The sequence below is a fragment of the Mastigoproctus giganteus genome, chromosome 3 (genome assembly GCF_048544385.1).
Source record: "Mastigoproctus giganteus isolate SK-2022 chromosome 3, ASM4854438v1, whole genome shotgun sequence".
NCBI lineage: Eukaryota > Metazoa > Arthropoda > Arachnida > Uropygi > Thelyphonidae > Mastigoproctus > Mastigoproctus giganteus.
Window position 1 is genome coordinate 253,284,979 of NC_143577.1, and position 14,818 is coordinate 253,299,796.

General features: G+C 36.3%; 1 protein-coding gene across 2 annotated transcripts in view; it reads right to left on the reverse strand.

The window, feature by feature from the left end:
* LOC150089041 (uncharacterized) overlaps positions 1 to 14,818 on the reverse strand; it is a 78,164-nt gene that overhangs the window by 49,429 nt on the left and 13,917 nt on the right. The window lies entirely within an intron of this gene.

Genomic DNA, 14,818 nt, shown 5'->3' on the forward strand with positions numbered 1-14,818 from the left:
AATCACAATTCAGCTTTTTAGAAATAAATATAAATAGAAAAAATTCAGTTATGACAAAGAATAAAAATAAATTTTTGAAATATTACTGATCTCAGTTTATCTCATTATTATATTATCAATATATGTGCCAGCAGGATATTTAGCAAAGTGGGTGCAGGTGGGAATAAATTTTTTGTTCACCAAATTTTCGAATACATGCAATATTTTAATTACCGGTAAGTCAAGTCTGACTGATTTATGTGTACAGTTGAGCCAACGTTTCATGATCAGTGGGAGAAAGTACTTGTATTTTGAAAGAATGTATTGTTTTAATGTTTCAATAAATTAATGGAAATATTAAAAATTGTATTAAAATATTAAAAACATGGGAAGCAAGAAACAAAAAGTCTATAAAAGATTATATTATCATTAATGAAAATTTAAATAACAAAATTAGAGACACCAGAGTATTCAGAGGCAGTGAAATTGACAGTGATCACCACCTAGTAGAGAGCACTTTCAAATAAAAAGAAGAAAATACCAACAAAAATTACTAAGAAATTAAAAATACATTTATTGGAAGATGAAAGCACTAAATTCCTGTATGAAAGTCGATTGAAAGATAAACTCAAATCAGATGAAAGTGATAATGTTGAGGAAATCTGGTCAAACATGAAAAAATCAATTCTGGGAGCTGCTGAAGAAAGCTACTAAAGAACTTGGAATGAAGAATTGAAACAAACAATCAATGAGAAAAAAAAGACCTACATCTACACATAAAATATAAAAAGCTTAGAGCAGAAGTCAGAAAACTAACTAGAAGAATCTGACAAGATGACTGGGATAAATTTGTTAAATCCTTAGAACAAGATATCACGGACCCACAGAGAAGGGGTTTTAAAATTTTTAAGAAATTACGACTAGACACAACTGATCAACTAAAAACCAACTCCATCTCTCAAGCAGAATGGAAGCAACACTATTCCAAACTATGGTATAACCCTGGCATTAGGGAATTGGAAGATGAATCTGTGGTAACCGAAGATGAAGAAAATATAACAATGGAAGAACTAGAGTTAATATTACAAAAATCAAAAAAGCCCAGGCATAGACAATCTGAATGTAGAACTATTTAAATATGGTGGCACCTTATTAAAAAAGGCACTACTAAAATTATTTATATGGCATAAGCAACAGATACCCAAAGACTGGGAAACAGGAATAGTAATTCCTGTTTCCCAGTCTTTGGGTAACACAAAAAAGGGCTCCAGAAATAACCCTAACAACTACAGAGGAATAACACTGCTATGAACTGCTTCAAAACTATACTCTAATATACTAAAGAATAAACTTAATAAATACAGTGAACAATTCTTAGAAGAACAATGTGGGTTCAGAAAAGGGTGAAACACAATAGATGCCATTTTCTCATTACAACAAATTTTGGAGAAAAGAAGAGAATTCAACCTACCAACATTTCTGCTGTTTATTGATTATGAAAAAGCATATGACAGTGTAAACCAGGAAAAACTTTGGTAGATTCTACATGAAGAAAATAACCCAACTCAACTCCGGAAAGCGATGCAAAGCCTATATAAAAACTCAAAAGTCTGCATAAAATATTATAATGGCCTACTATCAGACCCAATTAACACCGATAAAGGAGTTAAACAAGGATGTACACTATCACCAAATTTATTTAATATCTACATTGCAGGATCATCTAGACAAGACTGCAGCAATAATTCAAACACAGCATGAGGTTGTTAAGGGAAAGTCTTGTCTGACAAATTTAATTGGATACTATGATGTGGTTACAAAGGAACTGAATGCAAAAAATAATTTTAATAACATATACTTGGATTTCAGGAAAGCTTTTGACACTGAAAAATAAGAACTATGGTCAAGATGAGAAAATTCATATTTGTGCATTTGGAAGAGAGTGTATGTTTATAAGGCCAACAAATTTTCCCTCTTATGTTCATAGACATTTTGGCAATTTCATTTTTTTTAAAATGACCACCACTGTTGCGCATGGAAGACTACTGTACAAATTGGAGCAGAATGGTATTAAGAGTAAGTTGCTATAATGGATAAAAGGGTGGTTGAGTGAGAGAAGACAGAGGATGGTAATCAATGGGCACTGCTCTTTGTGGACTAATGTTATCAGTGGAGTTCCACAGGGTTCGGTGTTAGGCCCACTGCTGTTTTGTACATTTATCAATGATATTAATGAAGGTATATCAGGCTTGGTGTCGAAGTTTGCACATGATACAAAGGTTGGCAGTTAATGACAGTAATGACAATGTGCTATTGCAACAGGATCTAGATAAGTTGGGCAAGTGGGCTGAGAAGTGGCAACTGAAGTTTAACATTGACACAAATGCAAAGTACTGCATATGGGTAGAAGTAACCCCAGAGGAACGTACCAACTGTGTGGTACTGCACTTAGGGTGGTAGAAAATGAAAAAGACCTGGGAGTAATTGTGCAGTCAGATATGAAGCTTTCTAAGCAATGCAGACAGGCTGCAAGAGCAGGTCATGGGGTTTTGTCAATGATATACAGGAATTTTGCTAGCAGGGAAAAGGAGGTGATTATCCCTTTGTATAACGCAATGGTCAGGCCACGTCTTGAGTACTGCGTACAGGTCTGGAGGCCTCATTTTAGGAAGGATGTAGATTTACTTGAGTGTGTACAGAGAATGGCAACAAGATTGGTGAGAGGAATGAAAGGATCCTCTTACCAAGAGAGGCTTAAGTTCTGCAAATTGCAGCGGCTGGAGACTAGGCACCTGCAAGGTGATCTGATTGAGGTGTATAAGGCCTTGAATGGGTTGAGCATGCTGAATTCTGATGGGATTCTTCCACTTGCTCAGATTACGAACCTAAGGGGGCATAAATTCAAATTGAGGAAAGACAGTTGTAGAATAGATGTGCAGAAATTTGCCTTTAGCCAGTGGGTGGTTAATTGCTGGAACAAACTTCCATCTGTCATTGTGGAAGTTCGATAGCTTAAATAAATTCAAGGAGGAACTGGAGAAACATCTAGAGGGAATGGTTGTGTGAATTTTTTTTTTTTTTGGCTGATGCTACATAAGCTCATACGCTTGCTTTCTTGCATCACATGCCACTATTACTATTACATCAATAAAATTATTAAAGAATGGAAACAAACAATTAACAATGGAATACAGTTGAACAGCAGGAATAAAATCTAAACTATATTATATGCTGATGATCAAGTTATAATTGCAAAATCCAAAGATGAACTACAGATAGCAGCTAATGAACTGAATAAAATAGGCAAAAAGTACAAGATGGAAATCTCCACCTCAAAAACAAAATCAATGGGACTATGTGGAAAAACATAAAAAGAGTCAAAATTGTTATTGATGACAAAATAACAGCACAAATATCTGATTTCACCTATTTGGGAAATTTAATATTCAAATAAAGGGAAAGACGTTCACACTAAACTACAAAAATATAATAAAATTAATGGAATGATTGAGAACCAGGAAAACAAATAACAACTGAAACAAAATTATGACTGCAAAACATCACTTCATAATCAGCCCTCGTTTACAGCTGTGAGACTTGGGTCAAATAAGAAAGATGCATCCAAACTAGAAGGAGCACAAATGAGATTTTTAAGACCATTATTAGGCTGTACAAGACTAGACCACCAAAGAAATTTAGAAATTCATGAAAAATTAAAAGTAGATAACATAGTAAATGACATAAAACGGTATCAGAAAAAATTGATCAGCCATATAGAAAGAACGAACCCAGACTGGATCCCAAAATTAGCCTTTAACTACAAACCTACAGGCAAGAGAGAAAGAGACACATGTGGGTCAACTAAGACAACAATGGCGCGATCAAGACTTTTGCCAGCGGGTGGTTGATTGCTGGACAAACTTCCATCTGTCGTTGTGGAGGTTGATAGGTTGAATAAATTTAAGGAGGAACTGGACAGGCATTTGGAGGGAATGATGTGATTTTTTTTTTTTGGCTGATGCACTGATAAGCTCATACACTTGCTTTCTTGCATCACATGCCACTACTACTACTACTACCTCCAAGAGCTACAACGGAACAGGTCTTAAAAGACCTAAGCCAGATCAAGTTCATGATGATGATGATTAAAAATTGTGTATTACTTTGAAATCCAAAGGTGGTGCACTTGCACCATGCTTCCAACGCCTATGTGTACATTATCAACACCCAATCTGGATTTTTGCTGTGGATGTACAAGTCACATCCACAGTACAGTACAAATAAGTCCAATTTATTTTTCTTAAAACACTAATTTCTAAAGATTCTTATTTTTGATCAATTCGTGTATTTCTTATCCAGGGATTCTATATTCAAAATCTGGAAACTAGGCATCTATATGGTGACTGAATTAAATGCTAATGGCATCTTTACTCTTTCACATAGTATTCCAAGCATGCCTTGCAATTATATTGGAATTATGACCTTATTAGTACAAGTAAAGGTTTGATAAATCATTGAAAGGACCAAAGGGCCTTCCTAGCTACAAGTCTTACTGCACAGAGAACTTCCTGACAGATCATATAATAACTTCTCGGGAAATTGAAATCCCAAAGTATTAATTAAACTTGGGGAATAGCACCACTTTACCTTGCATTTTGCTGCATTAAAACATAGCTACCACCTTTCTGACCATCCATGAAGCCTATCCAAGCCATCCTGAAAGAGCACTCATCATCATCAAATATCTTCAAAATTTTGACATTGTGCCCACTAACCTTTTTTTAATGCCATTTATGAAAATCAGAAACAACAGAGAACCTTGGGGAACTTTACTTCCAATGTTAGACCAATCAGAAGAATAACCATTAATCATAATTCTCTACTTCCGGCCTACAGCCACACTGTGATCTATCATAGAATCTTGCCCATGATTCCAATATGTTCCAGTATATACAGTAACTTCTCATGAGTGAATGGATCAAATGCTTCGTAAAATTCCAAATAAACAACGTTAAAATTATTTCCTACATCCAACTTGTAACTGTCAAAATAGCTAACCAGGTTAGTTAAACATGATTTTTCATTTAACAAAAGCCATGCTGTGTAGCCTTCAGAATTCAATTTTGATATAAATGTCCCCGTATTGTACTCTTTATCATTGCCTCCATGATTTTCCTTAGGCAACTGCAGACTGGTCAGTCTGCAGTTGCCTAATTTGCAATTATAACTGCCTTTATGGCACTTCTTGGTGACACATTGGCACTTCTCAATCAGAGGAATCTTTCCCAAATCCATTGTTTTATCAACAGCTAATTTTGTATTTCTGGCTAATTTCTCTTGTGCGCCAAATTCATATGCAAAGAACAGCAGAGAGAGGGGGGCCTTGCTGTCCCAGTAAAAACATGTCTTAATGTCTTCATCCTACCTTAATGTAAACTAAAACAATAAATGCTTTTCTATATACATCACAGTGATAAATAAAACATAGATAACTTAAGAGGAATTATGACATTCTTTCACATTATAGACAAATTATTAGGCATACATATTGCATTTTATCTGTACAGAATTTTGATAGTAGGGACAAATAGTAATTATTCCAATATATAAAGACTTGGGCACATCTCAAGTCAACAGCACCAGTCCAAGAACTGGTGCTGTTGACTTGAGATGCAGTCATGTTCGATGAGTTTTAAAATTAATGGAAGTAGTAGTAGTAGTAGTAGTAGTGGCATGTGATACAAGAAAGCAAGTGTATGAGCTTATGCAGCATCAGCCAAAAAAAAAAAATCACACCATTCCCTCCAAATGCCTGTCCAGTTCCTCCTTAAATTTATTCAACCTATCAACTTCCACAACGACAGATGGAAGTTTGTTCCAACAATTAACCACCCGCTGGCTAAAGGCAAATTTCCGCACATCTATTCTACATCTGTCTTTCCTCAATTTGAATTTATGCCCCCTTAGGTTCGTAATCTGAACAAGTGGAAGGATCCCATTAGAATTCAGCGTGCTCAACCCATTCAAGGCCTTATACACCTCAATCAGATCACCGCGCAGGTGCCTAGTCTACAGCCACTGCAATTTGCAGAACTTAGCCTCCCTTGGTAAGAGGATCCCTTCATTCCCCTCACCAATCTTGTTGCCCTTCTCTGTACATGCTCAAGTAAATCTACATCCTTCCTAAAATGAGGCCTCCAGACCTGTACACAGTACTCAAGGCGTGGCCTGACCATTGCTTTATACAGAGAAACAATCACCTCCTTCTCCCTGCTAGCAAAATTCCTATATATCATTGAAAAAACCCCATGACCTGCCCTGGCAGCCTGTCTGCATTGCTCAGAAAACTTCATATCTGACTGCACAATTACTCCCAGGTCTTTTTCATTTTCTACCACCTTAAGTGTAGTACCACATAGTTGGTACGTTTCTCTGGGGTTACTTCTACCCATATGCAGTACTTTGCATTTGTCAAGGTTAAACTTCAGTTGCCACTTCTTAGCCCATCTGCCCAAATTATCTAGATTCTGTTGCAGTAGCACACTGCCATTACTGTCATTAACAACCCTGCCAACCTTTGTATCATCTGCAAACTTCGACATTAAGCCTGATATACCTTCATCAATATCATTGATAAATATACAAAACAACAGTGGACCTAACACCAAACCCTGTGGAACACCACTAATAACATTAGTCCACGAAGAGCAGCACCCATTGATTACCACCCTCTGTCTTCTCCCACTTAACCATCCTTTTATCCATTGTAGCAATTTACCCTTAATATCATTCTGCTCCATTTTGTACAATAGTCTTCCATGCGCAACAGTGTCAAAAGCTTTCCTGAAATCCAAATATATGATATCAAAATTATTTTTTGCATCCAGTTCCTTTGTAACCACATCATAATATCCTATCAAATTTGTCAGACAAGACTTTCCCTTAACAAACCCATGCTGTGTCTGAATTATTGCTGCAGTCTTGTCTAGATGATCCTGCAATGCATCTTTAACCAGTGACTCCATTATTTTACCCGGAACAGAAGTTAAACTAACTGGTCTGTAATTACTCATGTCACCCTTCGATCCCCCTTTGTGAATTGGGGATACATTTGCACATCTCCAGTCCGTGGGAACCTCCCCTGAGTCCAAGGATGCTCTCATAATTATGGCTAAGGATTTGCTTAGTTGCTTTGCCGCCTCCTTTAATATAACTGGATAGATCCCATCCACCCCAGGTGCTTTTCTTATGTTTAATTTCAACAATTTCTCCTCCACTTTGCTTTCAGTTATTACAAAATCATTAAGTATCCTGCTACAATTTGATAACCTTCCTCCATTTTCAAACCTTAATAATTCCTCATGTGTGAATGTAGATGCAAAATAATCATTCAGTTTGTTTGCTATCTGAGCAGGATCATCAACAGTCGAACCATCAATGTCAAGTGGACCAATCAGATTCATCCCCTTCCTTTTAGAGTTTATATAAGTAAAGAAATCCTTGCTGTTTTTCTTAGCATCTTTTGCCAAGGATTTCTCGTAATCTGCCTTTGCCTGCCTAACCTCCTTTGTGACCTGATTACAGACTAGCTTATATCTGCAATAGGCTTCTGAGTCGCTTGATAATTTATATGCATCCCATGCATTTTTCTTCTCTGTTACGAGTCTCAGTTCATTAGATAACCATTTAGGCCTAAACCTTGAACAATACTTCTTAATAGGTATGAAACTTTTAGTAGCATCCACGATTAATTCCTTGAATGCTTCCCACTTAGAATTTACTGTTGGTAACATCATCAGTTTATCCCACTGTACAGATGATGTACAGATGGTGATGCAGTAATTTTCCAGTAGACTAACAGGTGGCAATTAACAACTAGTTTCATTAATAGCATTAACATTCTATGTCGCAATTTTGCAATGGAGCAATGAACGAATATCAAATTTTGCTTTAATCTGGAAAGATCTGCAACAGAAATGTATGAAATGTTAAAACTGTTTATGATGAAACATTATATTATACCAGTGTATTTGAATGGTATAAGAGGTTCCAAGATAGATGTGAGAATGTTTGTGATGATCCAAGAAGCGGGCATCCACCAACCTCTCGAAATGAGAACAGAATTACAAAAGTTCAAGAAAGTGCGGCAAAAAATCATCGTTTGACCATCAGAAAGATGACTGATGAACTGATAAGGTCATTTGTCAAATTCTTCATGAAGATTTAGGGAAAAGGATGATCTGTGCAAAATTTGTTCCACACGGCCTCACAAACAAACAATGAAGAGTGTCATCATCCAGTTTTGTCAAGACTGATAATTTCTTGACTGAATTTAACAATAATTTACCTGTTTTGTCACTAGAAATGAATGTTAGGTAGTAGTAGTAGTAGTGGCATGTGATGCAAGAAAGCAAGTGTATGAGCTTATGCAGCATCAGCCAAAAAAAAATCTAGTATGACCCAGAGATGAAGCATCACAGCATGGAGCAGACTTCAAAATCATCACCAAAGCAAAAAAAGTTTAATTTACAGAAGTCCAGGAGCAAGACAATGCTGATCATGTATTTTGACAAATAAGGTGTGACACACAAGGAATTTTTACCTGAATGGGAGACAGTTAATGCTCTGTTCTACATACAGGTGATTTAAAGACAATTAGTAATAGTAATAAAGGTATGTGATGCAAGAAAGCAAGCATATGAGCTTATGTAGCATCGCCAAAAAAAAAAAAATTCACACAACCATTCCCTCTAAAAGTTTGTCCAGTTCCTCCTTGAATTTATTTAAGCTATCAACTTCCACAATGACAGATGGAATTTGTTCCAGCAATTAACTACCCACTGGCTAAAGGCTAATTTCCACACATCTATTCTACAGCTGTCTTTCCTCAATTTTAATTTATGCCCCTTAGGTTCGTAATCTGAGCAAGCGGAAGAATCCCATCAGAATTCAGCGTGCTCAACTCGTTCAAGGCCTTATACACCTCAATCAGATCACCTAGCCGGTGCCTAGTCTCCAGCTGCTGCAATTTGCAGAACTTAAGCCTCTCTTGGTAAGAGGACCCCTTTGTTCTCCTCACCAATCTTGTTGCCGTTATCTGTACACACTCAAGCAAATCTACATCCTTCCTAAAATGAGGCCTCCAGACCTGTATGCAGTACTCAAGGTGTGGCCTGACCATTGCCTTATACAACCGGATAATCACCTTTTCCCTGCTAGCAAAATTCTTGTATATCATTGACAAAACCCCAAGACCTGCTCTGACAACCTGTCTGCATTGCTTAAAAAACTTCATATTTAACTGCACAATTACTCCCGGGTCTTTTTCATTTTGAAGCACATTTCCCAGTGAGACTGCAATTCTGAAAGAAAGGCAACTGGTTCCCACTGCAAGACAATGCTCCCACTCATTCCAAACTTGTTGTGAGGATACTGCTGATGGAACATGGTACTGTACAGAGCAACCACTCGCCCCACTCTCCCAATCACCAGCAGGGTTCTTCCTCTTTCCCAAGGTGAAAACTGCACTCAAAGGAAAGAGATTTGAAAAAAATGTAACAGCCAAAGTTAAAATTATCTCTTTGGACATTCACTGATTCTTTTCAGAAACTTTTAGAATGGTATAATAAGTGCAGAGAGAGAGAGAGAGAGAGAGAGAGATATGTTTTGTGGGTTGCAGTCTTGAAAGTGTGTTCATTGGTTCTGTGAGTTTGAAATTGGACAGTAAAAGTACGCTGACTGCTTTGGAAAAGAGAGCAGGAATTATAGAAGCTAATTAAGAACAGTGCCCATGGAAGTATCTATAGAAAAGGAATGCAGCAGAAACAGTACATGACACAGAGAGTGGAGAGACTGTAACAATCAGTCACTGCTCTCTTTTGAATGGAGTCTAGAAGCCTGAGAGAGGTTTTGGGGGCACTAACCCAGATGTGGGAACAATATTCCCACATCTAGGGTGGCAATCTTGCAATAAGCAAAGAACACATGAAACTGTGAACCATTTATACTGCTGTTAGAGCTCTCTCGACTTCATTCTGCGAATGAAACTAAGCAAAATCCCAGCCATACCGCAAATAGCACATGGATTAAACCAGAGTGCCACTACTGAACAGTTCATTTCATGTGCCTTTCCTTTTACAGCACTGATCTATTGATCACAATTGAATGGAAACATTTGTGTTAATGCACAAAAAACTGTGGTTCATTTTTATACTAAAGTTTGCATTCTGGCAGTAAATGTGTTAAGAACTTTCTGGTTTAAGGTAAAGAAATCTTGTCCCCCAAAGCAAACCTTAAATGAATATTTATAAAGGACTAATTTTAAATGAAAGGTAGGTACAGTTTAATTCATTTGCAAATGTCCTCAAGAGAAATAACTTTTTATACTTTTATTTTTTATCAATGTTGGTGCACAAATGGCAACCATTACATGCCATATGCTTAGATAGCATTACTGCTATCTAAGCATATCACATTTTGATGACCTCAAACACATAACATTAGTTAATTAGGAGGGCTTTGCAGCATATAACAACTGATTTCAAAAGAATTCCACTAGTGACAGGTATGAAGACAAATGATTTTATGAGACTACTATATTAATCTCAAAATCTAATCCAGATATGTTGAAGGAGGGACTTTATCTTGCATTAATTTTAAGGATGTGATGTGATACTACACTACCACGTGTTATGATTAAGATGTTTATTGAAATATCACAACAAATACTAATATCACTTCAATGTATATACTTAATGCAAATGAGCAATGTTTCAAGGTACTTGTAAGTAGGAGATAAACAGGAGGTTTTATGGCCAAAATGGGCAATTTTTTATTTTTGTTTTTTTTTTTCCAAAAAGCAAAAGCAAGAATTTTTCCAAAAAAAAAAAAAAAAAAAAAAAAGCAGGTGGTTTTTTTTCAGAGTCCACATTGCACTAGAAATTAAATTTCACTGACAAAAAACAATTTATACTGAAATACAGCCACAGAACTGTACCAAACATTTTTCTTTTTGTGGATTTTTTTTTTTTTTCTTTTTTGGATTGTCTGTTAGACATCAATTGTCTACCCAAGATCTGGATTCAATCTTGGTCCAGATCTCTTTCTGGTGCTCCCTCAACTCAGTTGAATATTCTCCGACACATGAGGAATTATTCAAATAACAATAATGATGTGGGATACCTTTAAATTTCGTACCTCCTTGTGCACTTGTCAGTCCCTGTCCAAGGAGCACTGTACGTCAATTCTTCCTTCTTTCATAACAGTGTCTGGTAGATTCTCACATTGAAAATGAAATAACCAATCTATAAAATATTTATTTCTTTACCTTTAATGATATTGATTAAGTTAAAAAATATTTAACTTAAGCTTCTAATAACCCACCTGGGCAATTTGCTATCTATGAATTTTGTTTGGAAGTAGCAGACTTTTGACTGCAGCACTGGCACCAAAACATCCACAATTTATCCATAAAACCACACAGCTACTACTATGAGTGTATTAAATATTTAAAGTTGTATCATTTCACTGAATCATATCAATATGCAAATCACCTCAATACAATATATAAACTTGCAAAGTTTTTTTTTTACCACTTGTATAAAACACCTTATAGTTTCCATCTGTTTTAATGTTCAACAGGTATTATTTCTGCACTTCTCTCATTGGTTTTTGTAATTGTGATTGACAAAGAAAGAGGCCTTTACTTATTTACTGATAGGGAAGGGCAGTGTTTTGGCTCAAATTTCTGGGCTATCAGCAATACAAGACTTCCATCCCTTGTCGTGGAAGTTGATAGCCTAAATAAGTTTAAGGCTCAGCTGGACAGGTATTTCGAACGAACAGAGGGGTGAAGTGGAAGTGGATATTTTTATTTATTTATGTTACTTTTTTTTTTTTTTTTTTTTTTTTTTTTTTTGGCTGATGCTGCATAAGCTTGCTTTCTTGCATCAAATGCCTCTACTAATGCTAATGCTAATGCTAAAGTTTGGAGTCAAAAACATGTAATTTATTTTCTTTGAAAATAAATCATTATATTAGTTTTTAATAAGCTTTAAGCTTTTTTTTTTTTAACTGAGAGAGAGAGTATTGTTCCTGCGCCAAATAGTATGCATTACACCAAAAATGAAAACCTGCAGAATAAGGTATATGTATGGCTAACTGAACAATTACATCAAACTATTCTGAGGCATTTATCATGGCTGTGCTCATTAACAAAATTAAGAAACAACTCAGAGAATTTTTTAAAATCCCAATTTTAACAGTGTTTTAATATTATTTTTTGCAAAAAGAAAAAGATGCAATAACTCTATGATACCTACTTTATTATGACAATGAGACAGAGCAGGCATCAAATAGTCAAAAAAGATGAATTCTCTGGAGTGTTGGCAGCTATGAATGAGATTTAGTGTACTTTTGAACTGTTTCCAATTTTTATTGAGTGTATGTATTGGGAGAGGGAGATTTTAATTACGTAACCAAGACATTCCTTGTTTCCTGTTTAGTACTACATTGCAATATTAAACAGGCAACAAGGAATGGCTTGCATTGTACTGTGAACTGGTTTCTGTAACTACAGAAGTGAATATTTCATTTCAATGTTTCATTGTGAACATTTCAATAAACATCTAAATCATAATGTGTTAGTATGTCCTTTATCTTATGTGAAATCCAGATACATTTCTATATACTCATGTATATAAAGAAATTTATTTTTACTTTTAACATATTACTACCATAAGACCACAAAACTTTTAAATTTTCAACTGTCATAAACCTGCTCCTCATACATAGAGAAGAATTTAACAGTGACAGCTAATAAATTACAACTACTTACATTTGTGCTGAATAAAAAAAAATAAACAAGTGAAATTATATAGCAACAGGTAAAATATATACCATTTATTCTGGTGTATAAGTGACCTCTATTTTTTGCCTTTAAAATTTATGCTTAATCACATCCATCATGTGAATATACGATTAAAAGTCATCCCCCCCTTTTAACAGTCATCTTTCACACCAGAGTTAGTCGAGACTTTCTTACAACCATTACACAAGGGTCTGATATGCTTTGTTTTCTTCTTCGTATTGACACAGATGAAAAACTTGCAAGAATATTTGCTGATGCTATCGAGGCAGTGTTAGGTGGGTCGGAAAACTGCTAGCTTGGGGGGAGACAAAGACTAATGGATTAACAGTAGCCACTGGCAGAGGTGAAAGAGATTCTTGCACTGCTTCTATTGGAATGAGCAGAAGCCTGAAAAACAAGATGCAGGATATTTCAGAGACTGCTGGAAGTCATTGCGGTACAAGTAAACACATGGGTTGTGTTAGGGTAGCTAAGAATAGAAACAGGTGCATGTATACTTGCGTGTACACTAATGCTAGGAGTTTAGTAAATAAATTTGATGAATTTGAGGTATTACTCAAAACATCAAAGGCAGATATTGTTGGGATATCAGAGACGTGGTGTCACACAGATATAAGGAATGCAGAACTGGCATTTGGGGAGTACAACGTCTACAGAAAGGATAGACAGGATAGGAAGGGAGGAGGGGTTATGCTATTAGTTAAAAAACACATAAAATCCAAGGAAGTGAAGCCAGTTGACATCGCTGGACAGTGCAGTGTTGAGTCAGTTTGGTGTGACATAAGCATAGGTAAATCAAAATTGAGAGTAGGAGTGTGCTATAGGCCTAATGACTCTGATGAGTATAATAAGACACTGTACAGGGAAATAGAATGGGCCAGTAAATCAGAGAGTCTTATAATGGGGGATTTTAATTTCCCAGATATTGACTGGAATTTGTGGGTTGGTCACTCACACACTAGCAAGGCTTTTGTGGATTTATTGGATGATTGTTTTCTACACCAGCATGTTCGTGAGGCAACAAGAGGGAGCAATACTCTTGATCTGATTATCAGTAGTGATTCTTCATGCATTAGGAATCTGCAGATAAATGAACCACTGGGTGGCAGTGATCACAGTGTGCTGAAGTGGGATTTACTCAAGGAGGTAACTACCATCAGAGGTAAAGGGAAGGGTTTTTGCTTTCGTAAAGGCGACTATGATGGTCTGAGACAGTATTTAAATTCTATACAGTGGGACCAACTGATGATGTTACCAACAGCAAATTTCAAAATGGGAAGCATTCAAGCAACTAATCTTGGAAGCTACCAGGCTTTACATACCAACCAAGAAATATTGTTCAAGGTTCAGGCCTAAATGGTTGTCAGATGAACTAATGAGACATATGGCAGAGAAGAAAAATGCATGGGATACATACAAATTAATGGGTGACATGGAAGCCTATGATAGATATAAGTTGGTCTGTAACCAAGTCACAAAGGAGATTAGGCAGGCAAAGGCAGATTATGAGAAATCCTTGGCAAAGGATGCAAAGAAAAACAGAAAAGAGTTCTTTACCTATTTAAACTCAAGAAGGAAAGGGATGAATCAGATTGGTCCACTGGATGTTGATGGTTCAACAGTTGAGGATCCAGCTCAGGTGGCTAACAATCTAAACGAGTATTTTTGCATCTACATTCACACATGAGGAGTTATTCAGGAAGGGGAATGTCGTAGGTGAAGTAAACATTGGCAGTGAGCTAAATGATTTTCTAATAACTGAGAGGAAAGTGGAGGAGAAATTGTTGAGGATAAACATAAAAAAGGCACCCGGGGTGGATGGGATCTATCCAGTTATATTAAAGGAGGCAGCAAAGGAAGTAAGCAAACCCCTAGCCATAATTATGAGAGCTTCTTTGGACTCAGGGGAGGTACCCATGGACTGGAGATGTGCAAATGTAACCCCAATTCACAAAGGAGGATCAAAGGCTG